The 13,166-nt window shown below is 40.4% G+C and overlaps 1 protein-coding gene and 1 long non-coding RNA gene across 2 annotated transcripts in view; one reads left to right on the top strand and one right to left on the bottom strand.

Moving 5' to 3' along the window:
- Nucleotides 1-13,166, bottom strand: part of LOC120559226 — a 339,258-nt gene that overhangs the window by 182,050 nt on the left and 144,042 nt on the right. The window lies entirely within an intron of this gene.
- LOC120559598 lies at nucleotides 5,606-8,364 on the top strand. Its single transcript, XR_005639329.1, has 3 exons — nucleotides 5,606-5,720; nucleotides 7,202-7,367; nucleotides 8,132-8,364. It is a non-coding gene; the product is annotated as an uncharacterized LOC120559598 (long non-coding RNA).

Below are 13,166 nucleotides of genomic sequence, written 5' to 3'. Positions count from 1 at the left end.
CTTCCTACCAAAGTTGTCCACAGTACTGGCACCGCTGCATAAACTGCTGAGAAAGGATGTACCGTGGTTTTGGGAAACAAAACAAGTCAAGGCTTTTGAACAGTCGAAAGAACTTCTGCAGTCCAGCAGTGTGTTAGTACACTATGATGAAAAAAGAACTGATTCTGTCATGCGATGCATCTCCATACGGGGTAGGAGCGGTGCTAGCTCACCATATGGCAGACGGAGAGGAGAAACCCATAGGGTTCGCATCAAGAACACTTTCAGCTGCAGAAAAGAACTATTCCCAGCTAGATAAAGAGGGATTAGCTGTCATTTTTGGAGTACAGTATTTTCACAAGTATTTGTATGGAAGGAGATTTGTGATTTACACAGATCACAAACCATTGATAAGCTTATTCCATGAGATGAAAGCTGTACCAAAGATGGCGTCACAGAGGATAATGAGATGGGCTGTACTGCTAAGAGCATACGAGAAACTCCATGCCAGACGTCCATCATCAGAAGAATGGGTGTTAATGTTGGACCAGGAGCAGAGTCCACTAACCACCTCAGACCAGATGCAGAAGTGGACAACCAAAGATCCAATACTATCAAGGGTACGTGAGTACAGTATGTACAAAAAGAGGTTGGCCACACAATCTGGACAGAGATTTCATACTCTATAAACAGAGACAACAGGAGCTGAGTGTGCAGGATGGATGTGTGCTTTGGGGAGCCCGTGTTGTGATACCTGAGAGGGGACGAGTTCTCATGATGGAACACCTGTATCAGTCACATCCAGGGATGAGCCGCATGAAAGGCCTGGCAAGGAGTTACATGTGGTGGCCTCAAATGGACACAGACATTGAGAACAAGGTCAAAGCATGCATCACATGCCAAGAAAACAGGAAGGCACCTCCCTGTGCGCCGCTCCACCCATGAGAATGGCCTGAGAAACCTTGGAGACGACTACACATAGACTATGCAGGTCCTTTTATGGGCAATATGTTTTTAGTGATAGTGGATGCACATTCAAAGTGGATAGATGTGTACCCAGTGACATCCGCTACATCGGCAGCAACAATCAACTGTCTCAGAAACAGCTTCAGTGAACAAACAAAAGACTTTATGACACGTAATGGGATCAAACATGTCACGGCCGCGCCATACAACCCCTTATCTAACGGCCTGGCCGAAAGAGCTGTACAAACCTTCAAAGACCTCATGAAAAAGAGTACGGGTGATACACTGGAGACAAAGCTAAACAGAGCTTTATTCAGCTATCGCATAACTCCACAGTCAACTACTGGACTGTCGCCTGCTGAGATGATGATGGGTAGGAAGTTGAGATGTACACTTGATCTTATACACCCTGACCTAAAGAGAAAGGTGGAAGCAAAACAAGCAAGTCAAAAAGCCAAGGAACGCAACTTTGTGGCAGGAGACCATGTCTATACCAATGTAACCGAGCGTTTCTTAATTGTCTAACCTCTCAAGTATGGAACGCCAAAAAGCTCACATAACGTCACTTTCCTACCTGTTTTGAACCGTCAGGACGTCGTTTTTTACGTCTTTTAATGACAAAACACCGTAAAAAACGCCGTGGAATGCTCATCTAACGCCGCTTTTTACGTGGCTCAATACGCGTACCATGCAAAACGCCGTAAAAACCACCGTGGAATGCTCATCTAACGCCCCGCTTTTTGCATGGCTCGAGTACCACGTAACATAACGCGTCAGAAGACATGTAGTATATATGATAATGAGTTCCACCCTGTCTTTTCCAAAGCCAATACATTTGTACTGTTATCAACCAATCAGTAAAGAACAACAACAGACCACATTAATCCAACCCAGCACAAGTATGAACAAAGCTTGGTGGATTTGGGAGAGATTTTCTTTTTTGTACAGTTTATTTTTCTATTAGTTTGGCAATCGGTAAACTAAAATTGTAGGCAGATAAACTGTATTGTGTTATCTTCAAATAGGTTATCATTTGTGGAAGGTTTGCTGCAGATATAATTATATAAAGGGGACTGATATTGTCCTAACTCGCTCTTGGTAAAATAAGTGCACCAACCTCCAATAATTAAAACCACGGACTTTCACCTAGCAAAATGAATGAGCTAGTTTTGATTGATATCCCTGTATTGTAGCTACATATTAAGTAAATAACGTCTGTGTTTCCCCCTACTTTTATTAATAGAACCAATACAACCATCCAGTTGATTTGAAGAGCCACAATCCAAACATAATGCAAGATATCCACTAGGGGGCACTCACACTATAGAAATTCGTTTTTAACAGGCTTTAAAGACTTGAAGTGTATACATCCATACCAACTATTGATGTAACAAGTGCACAAACATTTTTTTTTAAGCCTTTATTTGGATACAAGTCTACCAACATGCTTAGGCCTACTTCCTACATTATTAGGTAAAAGGAGATGTAGGTAACAGTACAAGTAAGTGGCCTAATGATAACGTAAATAGTGAAATTGTAGGCTTTCAACTGGGAGTAGCCTATATTGGTGTGTGCAACTGACTGTTCAGCAAATGCACAACTTGTGTGTAAGCTTTCATTCAGCAGGTCTTGGTTTGGATGCAGCAGCACAGACGATTGGACCACTGGAGGCAGAACAGCAAGTCTGTTCCTACACGATGCACCTTGAAACCTGGTCTGGTAGAACTTCTCCACAAAGAGCAAATCTGATTAGGTTTTCAGCCACCTTCATGACATTGTGGATGGACTTACTTTTTGTTTTAGTCTTGATGATTAGCTCATGGAAATGAAAAATCCGTATCTCAAAATATTATAATATCACTACCGGTCAAAAGTTTTAGAACACTCCAATTTTTTTAGTTTTGTATTGAAATTTTAGCAGTTCAAGTCCAATGAATAGCTTGAAATGCTACAAAGGTAAGTGGGGAACTGCCTGAGGTGAAAAAAAGTAGGTTACCCAAAACTGAAAAATAATGTAGGCTACATTTCAGTATTTTACAAAAAGGCCTTTTTCAGGGAACAAGAAATGGTTAAATAATGTAAAGCTGTTCTACAGCAATGGAGGTTGATCAAGCTTTGAAAGTTGGTGCTACCAATTCCCACATGTGTTCCAACTTGTCTGGATTACCAAAACCCCTCTGTTTGTATAAAAGTATTGTTGGAACACACTGTGGTACCTGCCGCTATGCCGTGAGCATTATTTGAACAGTATTGTACTGCAGAAAGTAGTGTGTTGCCATAAAAATGACAGGGAAAAGGCAATTAACAATGGAAGAGAGACAGACCATCATAACACTTAAGAATGTTGGTCTTTCCTACCGAGAAATTGCGAAGAAAGTTGAGGTGTCAGAGAGTACAGTATTCTTCACCATCAAAAGGCACTTAGAAACTGGAGGAAACTCTGACAGGAAGAGGTCTGGCAGACCCAAAGCCACAACAGAATCAGAAGACAAGTTTCTGAGAGTCAACAGCTTGCGTGATAGGCGGCTCACAGGACAACAGCTTCAAGCACAGCTTAATAGTGGTCGTAATAAGCAAGTCTCAGTTTTAACTGTAAAGAGAAGACTTCGAGCTGCAGGTTGGATAGGTCGAGTTGCAGCAAGAAAGCCATTGCTAAGACGTCAGAATAAGAAAAAGAGGCTTGCCTGGGCCAATAAACACTGCCAATGGACTACTGAAGACTGGAAGAAGGTGCTATGGACTGATGAATCAAAATTTGAAATCTTCGGTTCATCACGCAGGATTTTTGTACGCCGTCGAGTAAGCGAAAGGATGGTTCCTCAGTGTGTGACATCAACTGTCAAACATGGAGGAGGAAGCGTGATGGTCTGGGGCTGTTTTGCTGGATCCAGGGTCGGTGATTTGTACAGAGTGAAAGGCACCCTGAACCAAAACGGTTACCACAGCATTTTGCAGCACCATGCAGTACCCTCTGGTATGCGCCTAGTTGGTCAGGGGTTCATCCTACAGCAAGATAATGACCCAAAACATAAGTCCAAGCTATGTCAGAACTACCTTAGCAAAAAAGAACAAAATGGTAAGATTAAAAACATGGTGGCCAGCACAGTCACCAGACTTAAACCCCATTGAGCTGGTTTGGGATGAACTGGACAGAAAAGTGAAAGCAAAGCAACCTACAAGTGCCACACATTTATGGGAACTTCTGCAACAGAGTTGGGAAGAACTTTCTGAAGAATATTTGATTTCCATTGTAGAAAGAATGCCACGAGTGTGTTCAGCTGTTGTATCTGCCAAAGGGGGCTACTTTGATGAGTCAAAATTTAGAATACATTTTGGTTTATAAATTGATTCCATGATTTTTTTTTTTACTTTCAATTTTTCATCTTTCATTTCAGAGTACAATAACACATTGAACTGCATGAATTTCAATAAAAACCTGGAAAAATTGGGGTGTTCTAAAACTTTTGACCGGTAGTGTATAACAAAGAATGTATAATACAGAAATGTCGACGTGAGAAGAATCAATCAAGATTTAAAAAAAAAGAAGCCTGAAATGATAAACTTCATGTGATGAATCTAGAATATAATGTTTCACTTTTTGAATAAAGTTACAGAAATAAACTTTTCCATGATACTATAATTTTATAAAATGCACCTGTATCGCTACACAATGGCTTCATTTAAAAGCTCAAGTAAAGTTGTTGGTTTAAAATTAAAAGTTAACAAAAGAACATATCTTAACCCCAGTTGTCCATAAATGGTACAAGGGATATGTCCAACAACAAACTGTTTTAACTTGGACTTTTAAAAAAAACCAATCAGTAGTCTGTAAGCTGCTGTCATTTTTGACTTTTGAAGAGTTGAGACTGGGTGTAGGCAATTGTCAGGCTATAGCATTAAACAATTAAAGGAAGTGAAACACTTATTCTTTGAAATTCATTTAGGTGGTTTTCTGTTAATTAATTCCCACAACTCAAGCAGGTTGTTAGAGAATGTTTAAATATGATATGTATATATATATATATATATATATATACAGTACAGGCCAAAAGTTTGGAAACACCTTCTCATTCAATGCGTTTCCTTTATTTTCATGACTATTTACATTGTAGATTCTCACTGAAGGCATCAAAACACATATGGAATTATGTACTAGGTGTGAAATACCTGAAAACATGTCTTATATTTTAGATTCTTCAAAGTAGCCACCCTTTGCTTTTTTATTAATAAGGGAAAACATTCCACTAATTAACCCTGACAAAGCACACCTGTGAAGTGAAAACCATTTCAGGTGACTACCTCATGAAGCTCATTGAGAGAACACCAAGGATTTGCAGAGTTATCAAAAAAAGCACATAAAATAAAGAAACACATTGAATGAGAAGGTGTGTCCAAACTTTTATATATATATATAATATATATAAATATATATATAAAGATATATATATATATATATATATATATATATATATATCTTTAAATAAGGCTTTTTGGAAAATGTATGGGAAATTTAATTCGAACCTGAACCGCTAAATAAGGGGTGGCTTCTGAGCTCTATTTAAGGATGGGCCTACAATCTGTTTTTAATCAAAAGAGAGGAGAGAAGAACAACGGCGCGGTGACTACTAGCTACTAGCTACTACTATCCTGCTTTTTTTTTTAAAGATGGCTAGGATAAACTTTATTTCACAGTGCAAGTGGACATTGGATGACTGCACTCGTCTTCTGAAGACCGATGTTGTCGGGCCTTCTCTGTTGGAATCCACATTAACAAGGTGAGAGTTTGAGCTGAGAAATGCAGTGAATGTCAAGTTGAACCAGTGTCTGGGTTGGTTTTGCTCTAACCGTTAGCCATGTCAAAGCACCTGGATGTAATTTAGTAAGAGGATGACTTCTGTAGCTATTAGGATTAACTTCAATGTAACGTGCGTAAAACCTGGCTCATTCATTCATTCTTTTCATTCAAACCTTTATTTCACCAGGAATAAACTCCTTGAGATTACAAATCTCTTTTACAAAAGAGTCCTGGCAAGTGGCAGCAGCTTGGTTTCAATAAATGCAAAGACAATATCATCATATTCAAACACCAATGTCATCATAAAGAAAATCTGGGTCCTAAATCAATTTAAAAACAATGACAGACAGGTCTTTTAGAAAGCCTTTAAAAGAATAAAGTGAGACCAACTCCTTCAACTGTAGCTCATTCTGAAGCTGATTCCATGCAGGTGCTGCAAAATTATCGTAGCTAGATTTTGTGTATCCATCTTATTCTCTGTAAGTTAACTGGGAAAGTAACGTTAACAGTTTGAGAATTCATTTCAAACTAAGATCTAAAAGATTAACGTTAGCTTGGTAGTTTTAGCAGTGTGAACAAAACATGTTGGGCTAAAGTTATATGGCTGTTGTGGCGAGCAGTTATTGTAAAACTAACGTTTAGCCAGCTAACGTTCTATTCCTAATGCATTGCAGATACATTTGTCGGAAGGTTAATTTATGAGTGCTTGCTTGTATAGGCTAATTGAATCTGAAAATCAATGCACTCGAGCCGCAGGTGATTCAACTGGATCTCAAGGAAAACCATAAACAACTTGCTGTTGTCTTTCGAAGTTTTTATTTTTGCTCTCTGGGACACATTGTTGCATCGTTCTTGCGCGTTAAAGGAGTTAATGATCAGGATTAAAAATCGAACTCTCAGGTGCGGGCGGGTTAGTTGTAGTGACTATAAAGTCATAAGGTATTTCAATTGTCCGATCATCTGTCCCATACATTTAATTGTTGACACCCCTTTTTCCTGTCTAGGATACTTAGAGTGCATGTGTAATGACAGATGCTAGTGAATCTTAATGGGAAACGAAATGTTCTCTCCCTTGGTGTACAGCATTGTATAGCCTAAATCTTGTTCCTGATTAAATCCCGTTTTAAATTGTCTGTTTCTGCAGTCCTAAGAATTCCTATCCCAATGCAATTCCCCTTCCCAGTTATGCAACAGATTGCTTACTTGGAGACCTAGCTCAATATATCAATGAAGTAACTACATGTAGATGGTATGAACAACAAGGTAAATTAAATGGTATGATGGTACGTTTGTAGCTAGATTGCTTCATGTCTTCCCACTCTTGCTTCAGTATTCTCAAATTAAAATGGTAATGGTTCATTACAATACCGCTGAACATCAATATCAGATCCTTCAGACATCCACACAAACTGCAATTCTAACAAATTCACTTGAATGACATTGTGTGTTATTCTGTTGCAGCCAGTTCATCTTACCAGGCTCCACTGGCTTGGACTGGTGCTAGAGGTCTGCCTCACTTTTCCATCTCTCCAGAGCAACTATCTTTCCTGAAATCATGTGGCTTTACAGTGTCACAGACTGCAGATATTCTGCATGTTTCTCCAGCTACAGTCAAACGACGTTTGAAGTAAGTTGCATTAGGACCTAATATTGCGGTGATATCTTGCTGACTTGACAAGCAGTTGATGAATTACAAATGTGTGGTTTATGTGACACTTTTAGTTTTCTTTATTTTATTAAAGGTCCTATGACATGGTGCCTTTTGGATGCTTTTATATAGACCTTAGTGGTCCCCTAATACTGTATCTGAAGTCTCTTTCCCGAAATTCAGCTTTGGTGCAGAAATACAGCCACTAGAGCCAGTCCTACAATGAGCTTTCCTTAGTATGTGCCATTTCTGTGTCTGAAGCTATTGAGGAGGAGAGTGGAAAGGAAGGTGGAGGGTGGGGGTGTGGCCTTGACCAACTGCCACTTTTCTCGTTTGAAAGCCATGATGCTCTCTCTCTCTCTCATGGGTGGGCCAAAATTCTCTGGGCGAGGCAGAAACAGAAAGAGGTAACCTTGCTTGTTATGACCTCATAACAAGCAGATTCCAAAACGGCTCATCTGAGCTTTCATTTTCTCAAAGGCAGAGCAGGATACCCAGGGCTCGGTTTACACCTATCGCCATTTCTAGCCACTGGGGGACCATAGACAGGCTGGGGGAACGCATATTAATGTTAAAAAAACTCATAAAGTGAAATTTTCATGCCATGGGACCTTTAAAACACACACACACACACACACACCTTGGACACCCCTGAATACTAAATTTACATTCTGAAGTTCTTGCATACAACTATAATTAGTTCCTTTTTAACAGCCATTTGATTGTACTGTGTGTCTCAGCAGAAGAGGAGATGGATATTTCCTTCGAGGAGTTGCTGGTGTTTGTGACAGGGGCCGATTCTATCCCCCCTCTTGGGTTCCCGCAGAAATGCCAGCTTGACTTCTATAATCAGGAGGATGGGAGCTGCTGCATTCCTTATTCATCAACATGTAGCCTTTGCCTTTTCCTCCCGAGGGGTTACAGAAGAAGAGGAGTTCACAAGACTTATGTTCCTTGCCCTGAAAGGGTCTCTTGGTTTTGGGAAGGTGTGTGGTAGAACAAAGTGTTCATTTAATGGGAAGTAGGCATTGGATTGTTTACACCAATAAAATATCTGATTTGAAATCTTATTTATTTTAACTAGCATGATAAACAAATTGAAGTGTGTCGTGATCGTGTCTTATCTAACTTTTGTAGCTAAAATAAACTATGTATGCCTACTTATTTAAGTGAGTGTCTTAGTGCCACGTAGAGGTTTGATTAGGCTAATGAAAGGAGGAACAACACCTCAGATGTAGTTTATTACTTTAATATGCTTTAGGATTAAATCACAAAAGCATCCCCATTTGCATTAAACGGTCTCATAAAATCACCTAATCTTTGGTTTCTAGCTAAATCTAAAAAGATAAGATCTGGACTTTTTCCTTATGTGTAGAAAGTAGCTGAAAACCTAGCTGTGGTAGTGCTGCGCCTTTCCACAGGCCAGGAAGTCCATCCACAATGTCATGAAGGTGGCTGAAAACCTAATCAGATTTGCTCTTTGTGGAGAAGTTCTACCAGACCAGGTTTCAAGGTGCATCGTGTAGGAACAGACTTGCTGTTCTGCCTCCAGTGGTCCAATCGTCTGTGCTGCTGCATCCAAACCAAGACCTGCTGAATGAAAGCTTACACACAAGTTGTGCATTTGCTGAACAGTCAGTTGCACACACCAATATAGGCTACTCCCAGTTGAAAGCCTACAATTTCACTATTTACGTTATCATTAGGCCACTTACTTGTACTGTTACCTACATCTCCTTTTACCTAATAATGTAGGAAGTAGGCCTAAGCATGTTGGTAGACTTGTATCCAAATAAAGGCTTAAAAAAAATGTTGGTGGACTTGTTACATCAATAGTTGGTATGGATGTATACACTTCAAGTCTTTAAAGCCTGTTAAAAACGAATTTCTATAGTGTGAGTGCCCCCTAGTGGATATCTTGCATTATTTGGATTGTGGCTCTTCAAATCAACTGGATGGTTGTATTGGTTCTATTAATAAAAGTAGGGGGAAACACAGACGTTATTTACTTAATATGTAGCTACAATACAGGGATATCAATCAAAACTAGCTCATTCATTTTGCTAGGTGAAAGTCCGTGGTTTTAATTATTGGAGGTTGGTGCACTTATTTTACCAAGAGCGAGTTAGGACAATATCAGTCCCCTTTATATAATTATATCTGCAGCAAACCTTCCACAAATGATAACCTATTCGAAGATAACAATACAGTTTATCAATACAGTACAGTTTATCTGCCTACAATTTTTGTTTACCGATTGCCAAACTAATAGAAAAATAAACTGTACAAAAAAGAAAATCTCTCCCAAATCCACCAAGCTTTGTTCATACTTGTGCTGGGTTGGATTAATGTGGTCTGTTGTTGTTCTTTACTGATTGGTTGATAACAGTACAAATGTATTGGCTTTGGAAAAGACAGGGTGGAACTCATTATCATATATACTACATGTCTTCTGACGCGTTATGTTACGCGTACTGAGCCACGTAAAAAGCGGCGTTAGATGAGCATTCCACGGCGCTTTTTACGGTGTTTTGTCATTGGACGACGTAAAAAACGACGTCCTGACCGTTCAAAACAGGTAGGAAAGTGACGTAATGTGAGCTTTTTGGCGTTCCATACATTTCCGCACTTCAATCGCCGATAGCTTCGCTCCCCAGCTTCCTACCTGCTTGTTGGGGGCGTCATCGTATTCCCTAGCTTCTAAGCTTTCCATTGGTATCTCATATTAGCCAATCCGTTCAGGTTTGCCTCTGATATGGCCAATGGAAGCGGACAAGCCGATGACACCATGTCAGGGACCACGTGGAGACGAGCGACATTAGGCTCATTCGAGATGAACTGCGCCTCGCCTGTAAAGTAGACGAGAGCAGGCGGCAGCAGCAGGGGGCGGTGACAAAAGTCCGCTCTCAAGTCGGACAGTTTTCCAGCTGACTCCAGCAGCCTTCAGGCTGAACAGGAAGTGACAGAAACACGGTGGTCCGATTCCGATTTAATAAAATGTTATCAGACCCCTATATCAGCTCCTACACAGTCTCCAGTTGTTTTTATTATGACAAAATAGCTGTCAAAATTCTCTACATGCGATCTGTTGCTGATTTTAATAAACAGACTGTAGATGATCCGTAATCTGAACAGATTTAGTCTCTCTGACTTTTAAACACAACTATCAGCCACACAACATGTGTTCTGTACAGAATAAGCTTTTAAATCAGACAAATCACAGTTAAAATCCCTCCGATTGAAAATCAATAAAAAGTTTATATAAAACGTCATCATGTTGAGTCGATTCTGAACCAATCAGCTGTTTGATCAGCTGAGAGGCCGGCGTTTCCCAGCATGCCCTGGGTCCACCTGCGTCCGCCTGGCTCTTGCAGTTGGTGAAAAGCAACTGCGCTACCTGCGTCTCAGAACTGCGGCCGCCTTGGTCTCGTGAGATTATCGTTGCCCACGTGTGCATGACGTCAGAGCAAGTCGGGATCAAGTCGGACACAAATCTAACCGGCATGCATTGGGCGCCGATCGCCGGTGATCGATTCTGCGCAGATCTGGCTCATCTCGAACGAGCCTATTTACTCGCACCGCTTAGAATTAAATGCAACAAGACCCATCTAGCTTTGTAGCCAATGAGCAGACAATTCGAATGATACCAAATATGGGCATGACATTTTAACCCTGTATTGGCAGGAGCTCTGTCAAAGCAAAAATTGGGCCTATCACCAGAATATCACAGCCTATGGAATTTGTAATTACTTATATCTATATATTCATGTATATAGTTATTTCTAGTATGTGTGGGATTGATGTGGGTGTGTTTGTGTATTTGAGAAGTGTTTTGTTATGTATTTATACGCTTTTTTCTTTGAACTTTTCAAACTAAAATAAGAAAAACGGACAGACATTTCTGTAGAAAAAATTCATATAAAATCAAATTTTAAGTCTTTTGGCTTCTGGGTTTTTTCTATAGTAAGCTGAGACATGTGGTTATGGCATGGGTGTATCTGTATCTTACCAGATGTGTTTACAGTATTTTATTTTAATCATTTAACAGATGTATGACTTGGACGGAAATAAAAACCCTCCATTCTAGCCTCTGTAACTCTGTGTAAGTAAGGCCTAGACTCACCCTGACACTTTTAACAAAACATTTAGAGTGTTTCCTTTCCAATGATGTCAGGCACACCCCAGAGTGTCAAAGTATATGGGAGCTGTACCACTTTTAATTTGGGTATGTCGTTTAGACCAAAAAGCATGAAATTTCAGCCGAATCTTAACAGGCTAAACTCACTGTTTGACTCTAAAATGAAGACACGGGCTTCCAATGCCGGAACCAAGACGGCACTGCACGTCTCACTTTATTTTTCAAAACCAACACAGACCAAAACCAACGTCCGAAAGTACACGCTTTTTTCACTTCCGTTTTCCCCTTCAAAATAAAAGCTCATGCTTACTTCAACTTCCTCCTAAGCTTCAACTACATAATAGGTTACACATAGGTTAGCCTACATAATAAAATATCTTACATACCTCCCCTCCTCCGAAAAGAAACGTCCCCGTTTCTAAACAGTAACAGCCATAATATGAAGAACAAAAATAAACAGCATAAACTCCATAACCATAGAAGAAAACAAAAATAAAGGCAAATCCCACCGCTGCCACCAATGTAACCGAGCGTTTCTTAATTGTCTAAACTCACTGTTTGACTCTAAAATGAAGACACGGGCTTCCAATGCCGGAACCAAGACGGCACTGCACGTCTCACTTTATTTTTCAAAACCAACACAGACCAAAACCAACGTCCGAAAGTACACGCCGTTTTCCCCTTCAAAATAAAAGCTCATGCTTACTTCAACTTCCTCCTAAGCTTCAACTGAGAGGTTAGCCTACATAATAAAATATCTTACACCAAACACCATGGATGGGGACCTAAGTGGATCCCAGGATTGATTCAGGAGATGACTGGGACCGTTTCCTACAAAGTTGCTGGGAAATGGTAAAGTGGTGAGGCGGCATGTAGATTAACTGTTCAGCAAGCTGGAGCAGGAGGTGCCAGTTTCAACGCTGGAGCTCACAGAGGAAGAGGAGTGTGCCGCTGTACCCCCAGTGACCAGCATAGAGACACAGGGCACAACTACGACACAGAGGGATGACAAAGTTGTGCCCATGGTGACACATAACGAAGAGGACACTGCACCTGGTGGTTCGCCAACTAAGGTGTTGATCCGACCTCACAGGAACAGGAAGCCACCAGCTTTTATGAAGGACTATGTAAAATGAGGGTCACGTTAGTGATGCAAAGATGAGACGTTATTTGGTGTAAAGCGTACATTTGCCGGATTTACCTAGCATCACGTTGTTTTCAGGATACTTGTTTTGGGACTGAAATGTTTGAGGTTTCCAAGTTTATGTTTTAAAGTGGCTGTGTTGTCACGGAAACTGACTGTTGATAAGAAAAATGGGTGGGGGAGGAAGGACACACTGATGGGTTTTTCAACATTGAGTCACCTTTGTTTGTTGTTGTTTTCTTACGTGTGGGAGGAAAACCAAGTTTTGAGTAAACAGAGTAGTTCCCATTTAAGGGGGGAGGGATGTTACGTAGTGACTGTTGAATGCTATTACAGTCTACGACCAGTAGGGGGCTCCATCGTATTGGGTATAGGGAGTTTACATAGAGCGGGGAGCGGCAGTATAACATAGAGTAAATGTTCCATGTTGTAACATTGCCAATGTGTTGCCTGCAATAAAGTTAGCTCAATGGAAATTGAAGTGTCTGCCTTCTTA

This window comes from Perca fluviatilis, chromosome 1 (assembly GCF_010015445.1).
Source record: "Perca fluviatilis chromosome 1, GENO_Pfluv_1.0, whole genome shotgun sequence".
NCBI lineage: Eukaryota > Metazoa > Chordata > Actinopteri > Perciformes > Percidae > Perca > Perca fluviatilis.
Note: the sequence above shows the minus strand (reverse complement) of the source record. Positions and strands in the feature narration are given on the sequence as shown.